The 14,103-nt window shown below is 45.0% G+C and overlaps 1 protein-coding gene across 1 annotated transcript in view; it reads left to right on the forward strand.

Annotated features, from left to right (window-relative positions):
- The first annotated feature begins 8,607 nt into the window (after positions 1-8,607).
- The window catches only part of JCAD (junctional cadherin 5 associated), a 38,577-nt gene continuing 33,081 nt past the window's right edge, over positions 8,608-14,103 (forward strand). The window contains 1 exon segment of the mRNA XM_032474008.1: positions 8,608-8,765. The gene's annotated coding sequence lies outside the window, so the exon portion shown is untranslated.

Here is a 14,103-nt window from a genome sequence, read left to right on the forward strand (position 1 = left end):
GATCCTCATAACCAGGATGTGGCTTATTATCCTAAAAGGAAACCAAGGCTCAGAGAACTGAAGTGATTTGCCTGGAGACACACAGTTAAAAAAATGGCAGCCTGGAGACCCAGCTGAAATCTGCCTGACCCCACAGCCTGGGCGCCTCTTCCTTCGGTGAGATTAACTCCTGACCAGAGGGGGAGCTGGGAGGCACTTCACAGAGAACCCACATGGGGCAGCCAGCCGGCTGCCATGGAGTCAGGTCGACAGGGCAAGTGGAGGATGATTACTGAGAGGTCCCGTCCCATCAGGAGCCAGTCGATTCCAGGGGCCGCCACAAGCTGCGACTTTTTGGTGCTCATCTGAACCAAAAAATGCAGATTTCTGAGCCACACCTTTGGGTTCCTACCCAGTGATCACTACCCACTTTTTTTTTTTCCCAGATGGCCCATACATTTAATTAAATCAGTTGATGGCATTTCCAGCCCTAATGGCACCTGTTGTGAATGGCAGTTGTCATCAGGTATCTTGTCATTGAGAAGATTCACCGTCTGCTGTGATTCACCTTGTGCATATAGGAATATTGCAGGAAGGCGTGCGATTATTTTGAGATATTAGTAAAAATGGTATTGATATTAGTATGGCATGGTGCACAAAATATAGCCTGTAACCTGGAAAATTGGAATGTTAAATACACTTTACTGAGTAGTAGTGGGAGTTAACAGTGCACTAAAGATGTTTCATGGCCTTTAATTTAAATGCCAGGTTAAGTTTTTATGATACTAGCGTCTGGTCACCTGCCTTTATGAGGAAGAGGGGAATATTTTGTTCTCCCAAAGCAATGATGTATTGGCTGGGGTTCCTTCTTACTGTCTTTATATTAGTGTTTCAAATCTCCATCCAAGAACACCTGTCTGTCTTTTACCTTTTAAGTATATTCCCTTAAACATAGGTATTAAGACTTAAAATTTTACATCCAAAGGCTGAACTGCTTCCATCCTACAACTGCTTCAGCATTAGGATCTTGGTCCTCATATTCCCCAGCCTGTCACCATCTCCGTTCCCATGTGCTAGTGCCCTGTTCATACTACAGTTCATTAGGAAAGTGGGGGGAAGTAAAGATGATGATGATGATGATGATGATGATGATGATGATAATAATATTGGAACAAGTTATTGTGAGATGGCAGCAAAGAGTTAGTAAGGAAATGTTCTACATTTTAAATTAATCCTCCAACATATAAAAGTCATCCTAACCTCATATGTAGATTGGCTGATAAGCAGGTGGGCCCTGACCACAAATAAGGCAGTGTTCTCTGGAAAAGATATTAATTTTGCTTATGAATAGCACCTGTTCCAAGAATGTATAATATTATGGCTCCAGTGTGTGCTGTATAAGGAGGAAAACCAGGGGTGGATTTAATACTACATCTGTGACTGGTTACTTATGGTAACCTTTAGGTATTTGGTGGTTTCAGCAAAAGTTCTAATGCACATTCCAGGCATCAAGAACCATAGGGAAGACTGTAAAAATATGGAGACAAAGAATGAATACATTTACTCGTTTGGGAAAATGAGAATGTACACACAGCTCCCTGCTGGCTTGAAAACTGCACTCAATCCATCCTCTCCCAGGGGAGCATCCCGTGTGGGGACCGAGGCGCATGCTGAGATGGGGGTGTCGCTGGGCCTTATCAGTGGTGACCACGAAAAATGGGCCAAGTTACACTTTTATCCAAGGGATATCCATTTCTCCAGGGGATGGTAGGTAACAAAAGAAACTGCGGGAATTATCCAGGAATTTACTAACCAACTGTTCCAGCCAAGTGAGACACTGGGTTTGGACTTTTATTGTTGTTTTTTAACTGTTGGTGATGAAAATCTGACTTTCACCAGTGATTTACGTTCTTTTCTCAGACTTAACATTTCATGTCTACCAGTTCTCTGCCTGCAAATCACTGATTATTCTCCTTGACTCTCTTCTTTGCATGTTTTACATTATTTGCTTTTAAGTTTAATTTTTGTTGGGTTAAACCAAATAGCATGCAATCTGATATCAATATCTATTTATCATCTATCTATCTATCTATCTATCTATCTATCTATCTATCTATCTATCTATCTATCTATCTATCTATCCTATCTATCTATCCCTTACCTGGGTACGTAAGGGGCTAATAAAGTTTAAGAACAATCATCTGGGTTTACGACAGAACACAGAAAGAACAAAAGTAAAACTCAAGACAGATTTGAAACAAATTGACAAAAATATCGAGAAAACTAGGCATTTTCTGAAAGTACTGGTCATTTTCCCTTCAGTAACCCTCAGCTCTCCGCTCACTGTTTTCACCCCACTCATAGGATGAGGATTTATAACTCGGGGTTTGCACAATGTGAGTTTGGATAGCCATTTTTCACTTCAGAGATTCAACAATTCAATTTCATCTACCTGTTCAAAGATACGGTGCTAGGTTGTGGTAAACAGAGAGGTTGATTTGGGTCTTAGATTATAAAGGTGAGTGAGTGATGACTCAGAGAGGTCACTGCCTTTGACAGAAAAGTTGAATATCACTCACAGTTCCCCTAGAAAGGAGAGGCACACCACACCACGCAGGGCCACAGAGGGTAGGCACCAATGTCCCCTGGGGGCCAAAAAGGAGGAAGGGGAAAGCACACACCACAGCCTTAACTGGGGTCTCAGTGGGAAAGGCAGGGCAGGGCTGGGGAAGCAGCTTGGGACTGGCTGGTTTAAATAACTGTGGTGGGCTTTGGGGCATCAGGGCTGCCCCTGGTTGTCTGGGTTGATTTAGGGCAGGGGAAATACTGGCTTGGTGTGCGAGAGAGAGATAAGGAGGTGGTTTATAGAATGGGCTCCTGGTCACAGAAAAGTTGTAAACTGCTGAGGCCGTTGGTTTAGCCCCATGATTGACGGATGCCAAATAGATAAACATGGAGCCGAAGGAAACAGAGTTAGGGCGGGAGGGGGGCAAGCCCTTCCACCAGGAACTCAGGCTCCAGTAGCTGAATTGAATATGTAGAATGATGCAGCAAATCCAAGGTGTATCATGATAAACGCCACCCTAGCAGCTTAAACCAAATGCGGTGGGAGTTTGACGGAGGGAAACAAGCAAAGACTTGGAAAGCTGTCTTACTGGGGGGGACTTAGTCTTCTCAGCACTCAGCTAGAATCACTCCTTCAAAATCATATGACCCTGGAAATAAATCCCACCCTCAAATATGTGGGAGAACTTAACACGTCACAAACATTAAGTAAAAGGGAGTTCTTGACTCTCCCTCCCAGCCTAACGTCATTTTTGTATTGCTAGCCATCATGGACTTCATAAAAGCCCCATATAGTATTCTCTCCCCAAATGGAAGCTTTTTTTTTTTTTTGCGATTAATTTTGATAACCAACTTGTTTCATAGTTACTCACATGTCGCCCATTTTTCACCTTAAAAGTCACACAGGGTTAAAGAAAATACTCAACTCGCTTTTGGCCAATTCTCGATTAGCTGGTGTCAGATGAGAGGTGAGAGGTGGCCCAGAAGTGCCGGTGTCCCTGTCCGGACACTCTGGCGTTGGCCCACATCTGTGTCTCCCTTGTCCCTGGCGATCCTAGCCAGCCACTGTCACTCCCTGGAGGACAGGAAAATTGGGTTTTCCTTATAAACCTGGCAAAGAATTGTAGACTGTGGGCAGGAGGGTGCTTGGAACGTTCTGTCAGCCACTGGCGAACAGCAGCTCTGCTGCAGGGTGTGGGGAGAGGCCCAGAGGCTCTCACATTAATGTGCAGCCTGATGGAGGGGAGGGTGGACAGAGAGACAGAGGACAGCGCACAGTGCTTTTTCTCATTCAACCACCAGCACATCCATTCTCCTTAGAGTGAACGTACAGGATCACACTATGCCTGTCATCCCTTTTCTTAATCCGCAGGGTTGTGAGTTTTCTGTTGGGGTTGGTGCCAAATCTTCTAAGTCAACAGTTAACAGACACCTGGTGCACTTCGTTCCCCGTAGGCGTCCCCCCGGCACTGTGCAAGGACATCCACGGCCACTGTTTTTTGAATGTTTACTATGCGCCTGTCATTCTGTTGGGCCCTTGGCACATTAGTTCTCTCCCTGTGCTCTGGCCTTGCTTCTCAAACTTTCCCATGGGTACGAATCATCTGGCCCTTTACTCAAAGTACAGATCCCAGGCCTCAACTGTAGGAATGAGACAGTCTGATCATGCCAGAGTGGCTGAGGCCCAGGAGTCTGGCTCCCAGTCAGACTCCCAAGTTGATTCTGAAGGAAGTGGTCCACGGAGCTCACTTTGCAAAACAGATTTCTGGTTCGTGGTTAAAAGTAATTATTCATTGTAGCCTCTGAGTTAATAGAATGTATGTCAATATTTAGAAACAAGGTTTATAAGCATCTGTTGACCTAAAACCCTTTCTAGTTTTTGTGTAACTATCATTGTCTGACTCTAGAACAAGCCAACTAGAAGGACTTGAAGATATTATCAAGAACATTCATCTTTTTAAAATAGTAGAGCGGCTAGAGTTTTTATAGACTAAGAAAAACATCAAAGAATATTAAGTCAGTTCAAGGAAACCCTGTGGTAGGTCAGCACTGGGGCCCTAAAGCCAGGAGGGAAGAGGGTTTTCCTAGGTCCTTGAAAAGGCAGCAAGTCAAAGAAACAAGGGTTTTGTCCTTTCTTTCTTTCTTTTCTTTTTTTCTTAGGAAGGCTGTTAAGCATTCTTTCCCTGGTCAGTGCACATCTGCCCCGATGACTCAGTAATCCATGTTCCTTCCTGAGGCTGTGAAATCCCTTCTCCAGGACCCAGAGAGGTGTGGGGACACTGGGCCATCAGGTCTGGATCCTGCCACATGGTCCCGGGCGGCCCTGGATTTCTGAAAGCATCACAGCTCAGAGTTGCTTTAAATCATGTTTTCTGTTTCCTATCAATCACTTTAGGAGTGGATAGATTTATTTCCCCCTGGGTTTAATGCTCCCCAAATGAGGCAGATGAGAGGGAGGGGCTGAAGTTACATCAAAGTGAGAGTGGGAGGGGACAAGGAGGGATGTCATTCTTCTTATGGCCAAAATAAAATGTATGCAGGTGCTTTTTGTGACAAAGACTTATGACTAATGAAGAAATGCCCTTTTAGTTAAAAACATAATGAGGAACAGATGTATACCTGTACACGTGTGTGTATACAAAAGGCAGAAGACCACATGCATGCACATGGCCGCACAGCTGGGTCTCACATCTCATGCCGCCACCCCAGGCCTGTGTACCGGGGACCAGGGTGGGGGATGGGTGCACTGAATTTTACCATCCACTTGTATCTTTACTTGGGGAAGCACCACGCTCCCGTACCCCACCTCTATCTTCTTATATTTATGAATCAGACAATCGCCTCCCCCCCATACTGATGTACCTCTGCTATCTTGCCGGTCTTCCTCTTCACAATTGTATCCCCGAATCTGCAGAAGAGTTTCCCCCCCTTCTCCTTGGCCCCCCCACCACCTTCTAGCCTCATTTTTTTCATCCTGCTTGTTCATGTGAATCGGCCCTTAGTCATGGCTGGAAAGCATTAGAGCAGGGCCAGTGCTGTATTGGAGCTGCGGAAAGAGGGAAGCCAAACATTCAGAAATGAGGTCGTCACGATAAAGAGCCAGTGTCAAGAAACCACAAAAATCTCGGAAACTGTGAAGTCATCTTCTCCGGAATCTCCACTGGCTCAGTCTCGTTACCTTCCCCTCATTAAAGCTGCCCTTCCCAGCCTTTCTGCCCAGTTTCTTATGAAATACGCTGTCTGTAAGGGTTGGTTTAGCTTGCTCCTTGCGTGGTTTCAGTGTTGTTCTCTGCTGCAACTCGACAGCTACGTTATGAAACTTTGGTGGGTTTGACCCAGAAACCCAAAAATATAACATTGTTTATGGGGAACCGTGTCCTGATCTCAGTTGGCAGGTTAAGAAATGATCTTGGGGGAACATTTGGCTTCATGTGTATGCATAGTACTGGACACATACAGATGCTTCACAGCCAAAGGGAAAAAAAAGTTATTTCGTTGAGTTATTTCATTGACAAATTGAGGACACAAGGGAATGGTGTATCAAAGAAGCAACCTATCCCTGAGAGATGCTTTTATGACAAGAAGCACCGTCACCACTGTCTATAACTGTGATTTCGCAGGAAAGCCTCCGCATTTTTCTTTTTTTTTTTTAACACCTTTATTGTGGTCTGGTTCCTGCGCAGTAAACTACACATATTTCAGATGTATAGTTTGATGAATCTTGATAGCTGTACACAACCATGAAATCATCACCACAGCCAAGATAGCTGACGTTTCCATCGCTCCCCAAGAGGCGCAATTTTCAAATTCCCAATATACCCCTCTCTACCCCCTTTACCCTTAGGTAACCATAAGTTTGTTTTCTGTGTCTGTGAGTCTATTTCTGTTTTGTAGATAGGTTCATTTGTGTCCTTTTTTTAAGATTCCACATATAAGCCATATAATAAGGCATTTTTCTTTCTTTCTGGCTTACTTCACTTAGAATGACAATCTGCAAGTCCATCCATATTGCTGCAAATGGCATTATTTTATTCTTTTTTCTGGCTGAGTAGTATTCCATTGTATATACATACATACATACATACATATATATATCTATCTCACATCTTCTTTATCCAGTCATCTGTCAATGGACATTTAGATTGTTTCCATGTCTTGGCCATTGTAAATAGTGCTGCTGTGAACATTGGGGTGCATGTGTCTTTTTGAATTGTATTTTTCTCTGGATATATGCCTAGGACTCGGATTGCTGGATCATATGGTAAGTCTCTTTTTAGTTTTTTAAGGAATCTCCGTACTGTCCTCCATAGTGGCTGCCCCAATTTAGATTCTCCCAACAGTATGGGAGGGTTCCCTTTTCTCCACACCCTCTCCAGCATTTATCATTTATAGACTCTTCAGTGATGGCTATTCTGACTGGTGTGAGGTGATATCTCACTGTAGTTTTGGTTTGCATTTCTCTAACAAGTAGTGATGTTGAGCATCTTTTCATGTGCTTGTGGGCCATCTGTATGTCTTCTTTGGAGAGATGTCTAGGTCTTCTGCCCATTTTTTGATTGGATTGCTTGTTTCTTTGATATTAAGGTGTATGAGCTGTTTGTATATTTTGGAAATTAGTCCTCTGTCAGTTGCATGATTTGCAAATATTTTCTCCCATTCTGTAGGTTGTCTTTTTGTTTTGTTGATGGTATCCTTAGCTGTAGAAAAGCTTATAAGTTTAATTAGATCCCATTTGTTTATTTTTGCTTTTATTTCCATTACTCTAGGAGTTGGTTTAAAATATATATTGCTGTGATTTATGTTCAAGAGTGTTCTGCCTATGTTTTCTTCTAGAAGTTTATAGTATCTGGTCTTGCATTTAAGTCTTTAACCCATTTTGACTGTATTTTTGTATATGGTGTTAGAAAATGTTCTAATTTTCATCTTTTATGCATTTCATTTTTTTTTTCTGTTTTCCCATCTTATTTTCCCAGCCTGGAGATGATCAACTTTGTCTTTGCTTAGTACATCCCACCTGCCTTCAGGGGACTCCCCAGGAAGCCTTCCCACAGGGTACCAGTGTTAGTACCACTGTTAGTGGGAGAAGCTAACATGTCTGCTTTCTTACCATGTGCTAGGACTGTGTTGAGTGCTCAAAAGGAATTATCTCACTTAATTCTCATGGCTTTCCTATTCTCATGGCTTTCCTATACACCGTCATTGTCCCTATCTTGTTAGAGAGGAAATTGGGGTTAATAAAGTTAGGTTATACATCTAGAAAGTGGCAGAAGCATCCAAGATCAGGACCCAAGCCATCTGCCCCTTGAACTCCATCCAGATCATGCTTTCTACTCCTGCCTCTCCCACTGGTTTCCTGGGATGCGCTGCAGATAATGCACCACACAGCCCTGATTATATGGTTTTTCTTTTCCAGCACTAGCGTGTTGGGCTTTTTTTTTCCTCTCTCAGACTGTACACAATTTGTGGTTAGGGTCCAGAACGAGGGTCTTGGGCCAGATTCTGCATTTTGCTAACTCTAGTGCCTCCCAGTTTCCAGCGGCAGCACCTCATAGGACTACAATTTCTTCATCTGTCACCTGCGACGTCTCCAGCCTAAAGCTAAGACTCTTAGATGTCTGTTTTTAAAGGAGATCTCAGCACTAAGCTGTTGTCCCTGTCACTGTCCTCTGCTATTCATGCCTTTGGTGCGTGTGTGCTTTGTGAAAGTGTGTGTGTGACTGTATATGAGAGCTTGTGTGCATCTATGTGTGGCTGTGTATATACGGACACGTATCTGTGTGCGTGTTTGTGCGTGCGTCGGGGGGACATTCTCACAGGGTTGAAGCCGCCCAAACCCAAATGACAGGAAGAGAGGGAAGGGTAGCCAGTTCACCTGTGCCTTCGGCATAATCCACCCAGGCGGGGCCCGGAGGAGGCCGGTGATCCAGGCTCTCTGCCCACGAGTCTGCCCGGGTGCAGCCCACGCGCGGGACAGTGCAGCCTGGAGGCCACGGGGCGGGCGGGGCGGAGCGTGGAGATGGGCGAGGCGAGGCCTGGCGGCGGGCGGGGCGGAGCGAGTGCGCGGGGTGGAGCAGGGCCGGCGGTGGGCGGAGCCGGGCGGCGGCGGCTCCGGGCATGCTCGGCCGCGGCGGCTGCGAGCGGGGCGGGTCGCGCTGGTCCCCGGCCGGCCGGTGCGGCGGCGGCGGCGGCGGCGGCTCCGGGCAGCATGAGGGAGCCGATCGGTAAGTCCCCGCGTCTCTCGCCGCTTCTGACTCCAACCGTCCATTTGGCCTCCTCCTACGGCGCTTCGCGGGCCTCGCCCCCAGCCTCTCCCGCTCGCCCCCCAACTTCTGCAGCCCGGACGTTGCTCGGATCCGCGCCCTTTTCAGCGTTGGGGGATGTCCGCATCCCGCCCGGAGACCCCGCGCGATCCCCAGCCCGGCAGCCTTGGGCGGGGGCGCACCTTTGCTGGGAGGGCGAGTCCCCGCCCTCAGGTGCCCAGCCCCGGGCGCGCGTTCCCGGGTCGGCGCCGAGGGCAGCTGCTGGCGTTGGCGCTCTCATAGTCCCTCGGCGCGGGGAGGGCCCAGAGGGCGGGGGTCGCTGTCCCCCTCTCGGCGTGCTGGCCACAGCCCGGGGCCAGCCAGCCTCCTCCCTCGCTTGCGCGCCGCGACTTCGCGGGTATCTCCACCCCAGGAACTGACAGCCGCTGCGCAGGGTCCCCGAGATCCCCGGTTCCCACGAGTCGCCTCCTCTTCACCCTACCCCGCCCCCGGCAGCCGGGAGCTGCCCGCAGGACGTTGGGAGCTCGGGGCCGCGCCTCCGCCCGGCCCCGCCCAGCCCCGCGCGCCCACCCCGCGGCGGGTCAGCGCTGGGATTAGGGCGCTAATCGCCGCCCAGCCAGTGCCCGCGGCGGCCCGGCCCCCGGCTGCTTGCGGTTAAGCAAAAGAGAAAAAAAAAGGAAAAAAGGGTGGGAGAAAGGAAAGAGCCCCGCCTGCGAGCGCTGTAAATCTCGTTAATCAGCTGGTTTATGGGATCTGGAGCCCGCCTGCCGGCCCGGGGTCTCCGCGCGCGCTCTCTGCGCCCCTCATCCCTAATCGCCGTCAGTTCACCCCGGAATGCCAATATTCTCCTAGATGCCCTGACCGCAGTGAGGCTCAGAGCTTACAGCTGAAAGCGCCGCTCTTGCTCCCTGACACTGGTAACAGCAGCCGAGCGCCTCGAATTCTTCTAGGGGGGTTGAAAAAGAAGCTGTGATTTCACTACTGAAGAAAAAAGGGAAAACGGGAACTTTATGCCAGCATAACCTGGTCATGCCCTAGACCCTGTTCCTCCACGCTTTCTAGGAGCAGAGGACTTTGGGGAATTAGTTTAGGCAGGTCACTCCCCGTCCCCCAACACACACCCGCGGCTGCCACCCACTCTTCCTCCCCCCGGCATCCCCTGCCCCCACGGGAGATCTGGTTGCCTGGCCCTGGGGGAGAGGGTGGAGCTGTGTGGACCACCCAACTAGGACATGTTCTCCTTTCTCTGGCTCTTTTGTCTTTTCAGATTAGCAAATAGATATCCCGGGGATTTGAGAGGAGGACTGGAAGACGGGAGGGGATTCTTGGGAGGGGAGTGGGTCAGGGATTCAGGCAGCCAGAAATGCTTTGACCGAAATTGCAGACTCAGTGCCCTGAATGGGTGCAGGCTGTGCAGGTAAAACTTCAGGGACATGTTGCTTTACGTCAGGCAGTTTTAGAATTTAACATGACTGGATTAAGACCATCCAGCAAGAAAAGTGAGTGTAAATTTTTTGGGGGGAAATCATCCACAGATTCTATTTCTGGGAACTTGTGTTGGTTTTCACACGGAATTGGGAGTTTGGTCAATTCATTTGGTTTTCCATAATGTTCTACGGGTTTGGACTTTATATTTACCTTGATGTTAGGTGTCTTAATTCTTGGCCAACAGCTGAACAAGCTTCCTGAAGGGCTCTAAGTGTTGCTCAGGGCAGGCAGCACGTAGCAAACTGTTTCACTCCCGCTGGAGTGGGTGAGCAAATATTTGTTGAACAGAGGCCTTAATCTTCTGTGCTTTCCTCCCGCCAAACGTCACCCTCTGCTGCAGAGATTGGAAGGTCAGGCCCTTGGCAGGCCCAAGAGATTTAGGGGGATTGGGTGGCTGGAGGAAGCCTGTGCCAGAAAAAAAAAAAAAAAAGAATTTTTGTCTTTCCACCTCCTTGGAACATAACTTAAAATGCCCGAGTGTCCACAATCAGAGTTATCTAATAACATCTGAGTAGTCACAGATTCCAGCGGCATTTGGCTGTAAAATTTTAGCTGAAAGAGGTAACTGGAGATTGGAGGTACACAAGGAGAATAAATGAGAGCCAGTTTTTCAGTTTAAAAAAAAAAGCAATTGCTTTGAAAAGATCCTGGGAATCTAATTTTTAAAATACATTTTAAAAATCAGTCCTGGAAGTGCTATCAGTAAAGAAAGCCCAGGAGTCTGTGGTTCCACCAAGTTCTCATGGTCCTAGCTGGAGAGCCCTGGAGTTTGGGAGGACAGTTGACACCAGCCACGCTGTAAGGGTCCAGAATTTTCTCCCTTAATGAGCTTGGCCGGACTTCACACTAATCAATCTAGAGAGAGTTTGGAAAACAGAGCGTTGGATTGAAACAATTGTTCTATTGTGGTTTTTATTTTGATAAGCAAAGACTTTGTCTCTGAAATCCTCCGGGTCTATTGCTGAACCCATTACTGCAGTTGAATCGTTTTTTTTTAGCAGATGGTTAGCAGAAGACTTTGCCATGGTGCTTTGTTTCAAGGGCCAGCTGACTTAAGGAATGCCAGGGGACACCCACTTGCTAAGGCCAGCAGCCCAGAGTGGGCTGTATCAGTCTCCAATCCTCTGATATATTTTTTAAACTCTACTTGTCATTTAAAAAATACAGGAACCACCTTGGTGTTAAAGCTTCATTATCTTGGTTTGAATTTGTGGTATCTTGTTTAAAATTTGGCTCGTTACCTTTACTTTCTTTAAATGTATTTTCCGAAAACTTTCTGTAGGTAATATAGTTAGGAACAGCCTGGCTAAACTGGCAAAGACTTACTATCAGGCCACTGAATATCATCGTAGTTTGCTGCTTTTTGGTTCTCTCTCTCGAGCTTGGGTATTAAGCTTGTTTCTTCTGTGTGTAAATGCAAGAATTCAGGTACTATTATGAAGGGACACCAAGATATATTTCAAAGAGGGGGAAAAAAGGAGAGAGAAAGCAACTGTATGTATAGGATGACTAGTTGGGGAAATGGAAACCAGATGGTTATCTCGACACAGTGGGATTATTTGGAACTTTTACTTTTTACTTAAACAGTGAATTTTTCAGTGCTTACTTCTAGAATAACTTTATATAGAGACTTTCCTAATTACAAAATAATGTAAGAATTATGTGAAATAATTTAAACTTTACCATTTTTGTAAAACTTTGGCTTTCTTATTCTAAAGACATTTAAAAACAAAGCTAATGTGTTGTAAGTTCAAGAGACAATTTTAGGAATCTTTATATGTGGAGCTTGACATATATGATGATAGTGGAGTTTAATTCTAACCTGTATGTGGAATTTGACCCATGTGGTGATAGTGGAATTTAATTCTAACCTATTATAAGTTTTATAGTTGTTTTTGCAAATAGCCAACTATCTTATCCAATGTCAGTCCTTTTCTCAGTGACCGCTAATCTTTCAGGAACATTAATGAGGTACTTAGGGTCTCATAAAAATGGGTGGGATCTCCAGAGCAATCATTGTGTGACAGAATTTAGAAGTGAGAGAGAAGACAGGAAAGTGTGTGTGAGTGTGACTGTGTTCATGCAAGTTGTGGGGTAAAGGACAGAAGAGAGAAATTAGAAGAAAAAATACTTATGAAAGAAGTTAAGTCCATAATATTTGCTACTTTATTTTCTACTCTTTTTTAATCAGTGCCTTAACACCAACCCAACCCAGCAAGGTGAGCATTCCTGAAGCCTTTTGATCTTAGACCCAAGTTTTCCATCTCAGGGTTTTTTGTTGGTTGGTTGGTTGGTTTTTTGGTCACCTTAAAGAAACTCAACTCAGTGAATCAGTCTGCTTTTCTGTCTTAGGAAGTTTTAACCACTTGAGGGCCCTGAAGGAGATGGTCATTGCTCTGTGGTGTGGTAATGACAGTGTGAGCACTTATTGTACCAGAATTCAGACTGGAAGTGTTGAGCTCTTTAATTATTAAGACTGGGAAGGGAAATAGCAACCCTTTTGCTCATAATAAAATACATGGTTCTGCCATCAAAAAAAAAAAAAGCTGGAGAAAGCATTAAAAGTCTGTGCAAGTTAGCAAAGTGCTGCAATCTGGTTTGTTTTGTGTCTTGGCTATTTACCTCTTGTTTAAAAAAAGTACTTTGTTATATATTAATCATAACATTAGACCAAGACATTGTCAGTTGAAGAAATATTTACAGTCAACTGCCAACAATTTGAGGGACTAAATACATCTTAAGTATGGAATGTCAGCGAGTATAACTGAGAAGTTTAGGTTTTCTAGACGAGTACCAATGTCTCATCAAGACCTTTAGAATGCTGCTTGTAATCTTATATTCAATTTTGTCAGCAGAACATGTGATTTTCAACCTAGTAGAGGCTGGTCAAATATCTCTGTAGCAGGTAAGACACACATAGCATGTACTAGACCCTTCAAACCTGATGTAATTTACTATTCATTTATTCTTTTCTTCTGTGTCTTACTCTCATCGAGTCTTCCAAATAAGTGATACGTTTTTGCAGATACATTTTCCTGATCCTACCTAAGCAACTTTTTGTTTTTAAGGTTTTATCCCCTGATGAGGAAAAGATATTAAGCTAAAGAACAAGAAAGTACCAATATTTGACCATTTTTTACCTGCAAAATAGCAACTTCATATGGTTCAATCTAGTATATTTCATGACAGAACATCATAAAATACAGCAAAGTATAAATAAGGACATTTAAAGAAAAACTCAGAACCCAATACCACTGTTGATATTCTGGTCTGTTTCCTTTTGGAGTTTCTCCCCGCTCTGTGTGTGTGTGTGTGTGTGTGTATGTAAATGAAATTGGTCTTATACACACTACATCTAGGCTTTATATCCCGTCTCTATTACTCAACATGGTACCATGAGCATTTTCTCCTGTACCATGATATATCTGAAAACACAAAATAAAAAAAAAAGAAATATGTATCTGAAAACATAATTGGATACACATGTGTGCATATTTTAGCCTACCACGTGGATGCCGCAGGATTTTTTTAACCATCTCTTAAATGAACATTTACTCTAGCTTTTTTCTCTGTTATCATAATTAAAACTTAGATACGTATCCTTATGTAAAACTCTGTGTGTATCTCTGATTATTTCATGAGGATGGATCCCAAGAAGTGAGATTATTAGTCCACAAATTTTCAGATTTTTAAAGATCTTATAATATTAATCACTTTTAAGAAAGGAAGTAGCCAGTTTACCTACAGACCCGCCCCCCACATTCATATACCCACAAACAGGAGAACCTTTGTAGCTCACTCACCAGGCCCT

The sequence above is a fragment of the Camelus ferus genome, chromosome 35 (genome assembly GCF_009834535.1).
Source record: "Camelus ferus isolate YT-003-E chromosome 35, BCGSAC_Cfer_1.0, whole genome shotgun sequence".
Taxonomy (NCBI): Eukaryota; Metazoa; Chordata; class Mammalia; order Artiodactyla; family Camelidae; genus Camelus; species Camelus ferus.